The sequence below is a fragment of the Morone saxatilis genome, unplaced genomic scaffold (assembly GCF_004916995.1).
Source record: "Morone saxatilis isolate NCDOM2014 unplaced genomic scaffold, NCSU_SB_2.0 Contig1, whole genome shotgun sequence".
Lineage (NCBI taxonomy): Eukaryota > Metazoa > Chordata > Actinopteri > Moronidae > Morone > Morone saxatilis.
The window spans coordinates 3801032-3804329 of record NW_023339651.1 but is presented as its reverse complement, the minus strand read 5'-3'; positions in this window follow the sequence as shown (position 1 = coordinate 3804329).

Sequence of the window (3298 nt, the reverse complement as noted above, 5' to 3'; positions counted from 1 at the left end):
CCCCATCCTCCGCAGCACCGGAGGCTTTCTTGCAATCTGGTGAGCATCTGATTGTTATTTGGGCCTCATTGTACTGTTATCATGATAAAAAACACTGTGCTGGGGCCTAAGGGCTCTTTAAAGAAACCCAGAGAGGTCTAAATTGAGACTGTGACTGACATCGGTCGCGATGTCGGCGAGAAGGCTGTAATCAGAGCTGGCTTTGTGTAGACAGTGGGACCATCCATCGCTTGCTAAAAAAATTCTGGCACAACCTCAGAGCTGCAGGCTTACACACAATAGGACATAGCTGTCTTCTCTAGTTACTTCAAGACGTCTTGGCTTATGAAACAGGAATCATGTTCGACTTCAGAGTTCGTAAATGTTACAACAGCCCCATCAATACTTGTGAACACGAACAACACATTCAGACACTATTGGACTTGTTTCTCCACAAGATGGACAAGAACTTCCTGGATACACATAATAAACTCAGATATAGTGTTGTTAACCATTAATGTTTAAAGTTTAAGACATCTAAAGCTGTTTTATATCACTATTCATTGACCATTTTTACCCTGGGACCTTGGGACCAAATTTACATGTCAGCTCTCAACCTTCATGATTCCAGTTTGGTGCCATGCCTTTGTTCAGATGGCCCATTACTCTAAACCCCAGTTGTCCAAACAGTGTCCCATTTGCCCGAAAGCCTGTTCTTCCGAAAACAAACAACCATTGCTCTGATGGCTTGTTGCTCCATTTATACCAGCCGGGTATAACTTACATAATATATTTAACTTACATCATGTACAACGTAATTTAACTTGTGTGTATAAGTTGCTAATCATTTTTCATCTTCTCATAAACCTAACCACGTTAACCATGTGTTTATTATTGTTACCATTACAATGAAGGTCACCTGAATATTGCTACAATGATTACAAAGGTTACCTGAAGTATAGATTGCGTAGATATTAGGGGCAAAAACTCCAGAGAGTGTGTATTTTCGGAACAACAGGCCCTTCGGAGCAGTGGGCTTTTGTTGTTGAAATAACGGGCTGTTGGACAAATCGGTTTTCAGTCCAATGGGACATTTTTCGGAATACTTGGCCTGCCAGAACAATGAGCAGTTCCCATCAGTTTATCCTCGTTGCAAAGAATAATTACTGAACATCCAACTTCCCCTCTTGTACGTCACACTTGATTTGGAGCCTCCTCTATAAACTCCAATCCTTTGTACCTACCTACCTCTAGTGACCACCTGAAGTTCATTTTAATAAACATCCCCTTTTCAAAAAATGCACCTTAAAACATAAATTACTATGTAATATAACTATATTTAGGTGTTTTCTTGTTCTGATAAGTGCATTGTACACTACTTGCTCAGCACCGGCAGACGGCAGACAGGCAGTTAACTAGTGGCTAGTGAACATAGTGGAGCATTTAGCAGCTAACAGACAGATATTTCACCCGAAACAGACCTAAAAAGAGAGTGAACATTAAATTCATCATGTGGTCAAAAACATGACTTCAAATGAATGCTAATGTTGATCTGAGTGTAAATAGGCAACTATCTGCTAACACGTTAGCCTCAACTACTTTGTAGGGTGTCAATATGTCAGTGTTGTTTTTAGCTTGTTTTGCTGCCCAAAAACAAACCCATTAATATTATAGATTTGTAGCCAAAACCATATAAAGTATGTCCCAGAATTGTTTTTATTTTATTTGTAACAAGAATGCCTGGCAACAAACTAACTTGGCTGCTGGTAACAACTGTAAAATAACCAAATTTCTAGATTAGGCAACATTTACACAAGAATATTGAGAATGCATATTATAATTGTGTTAGGACTTCAAAAAGGATAAAGCAACTTCACACTCTTACAGATTGTCGTTTGGCTTAATGAGACTGACACATATGATGAAAGGCTCTGTTGTTACTGGTCCCTCAGAATAAAAGAGGGATGTTGTTTCCTGACTGACGTTTTTTAAGCCTCATTTTACAATATCATTATTTTAATTTAGTGTTTAGTCGTGACGGAGGACCAGTTGACCACAGCTCTAAAAACTCCTGATTTAAGGCTTGTATAAAAGCAGATGGACCGTGAGGAGTGCATGTGTTATTATAGAAGCTGCTCTGTGCCTCAAATGAATGGGTACAAGATGTGTCAAAGCAGTGATATTGACTGAGATTTAAGAGATTCTCCTCCTTTTTAAACCTTTCAAACTATCCCTCTCTTGCCTCTGCATGCCCACCAAAAGAGCTGGACATTAAAAAAAGACCAGTGTGATGCTAATGAACCTTAATCCCATCTTTTCCCCCTCCACAAGACTTGTTTATTCTTCCTCAAGAGGGCAGTGTTTGAATGAAAGAGCCTCCATCTGTCAGCACTCATCAAATCACTGGGATATGAGGGATGCCAAGAACTCAGAGGAGAGTAGAGAGTGTACATACAGTCCTCAGTCCACATTACTTTATTCAAACCAGATACAAAGGATATAGAATATTGGATTCCCATGTAAGACATTAGATACATTCAAATCGTGTACACAACACATGGTGCTGAAGTGTATCTTGTTGCAGATGTGGGGGGGGCGGGGGAGTCAGTGAAGGTCAGTGGATTTGTCAAAATTGCAGGAAAAGATTAAGGCTTTTTTTTTTTTTAAACTGAGCCTCACTGTCTTGAATGTGAGAGCTACAATAATGGATAATGAATGCGGGAGATGAATGATTAACTCGCCTTGTATCGAGCAGGCAGGGTGAAGCCTGTGAGGAGGAGAGTGAGGCGCATGTTGCAGCAGTGGAACAACTTCATTTTTGCGCCTTGAGACACGGTCCAAAATAAACCACCTCAAAAAAACGCCTGAATGCTTTAGAGACACGTAATGCTGCGGAAGTCATTAAAGGAGGGAGAAGATGCAGTTTGTTACTCCAACAGCAGCAGCAGCAGCAGCAACGGCGGCGGTGGCACAGTGAGATGTGCAGATCTGCTGCCTCACGCAATGCACTCCAACACAAGTCTGCTCCTCTCTCTCTTTCCCTCTCTGTTTCATTCACCTCTCCTCTCACCTCCCTTTTTGTTGACTTCTCCTCTATAACCCTCTATTTAATTTCCACTTTTGATTTTGTTGCTCCACATCTCTTTATTCTCCTCTCCTGTGTCCTCACCTTTCTCCTCAGTCTTATCAATTTTCCTCTCCTCTCTCTTTCCTCCCTCTACTTTTATTCTTTTCTCCTCACCTCTGCCCTATTTTCTTCTCATTTCTTCTTCTCTCCTCTCCAGTCTCTTCCTTTCCTGGATGTCCCTCTCTCCTCCTC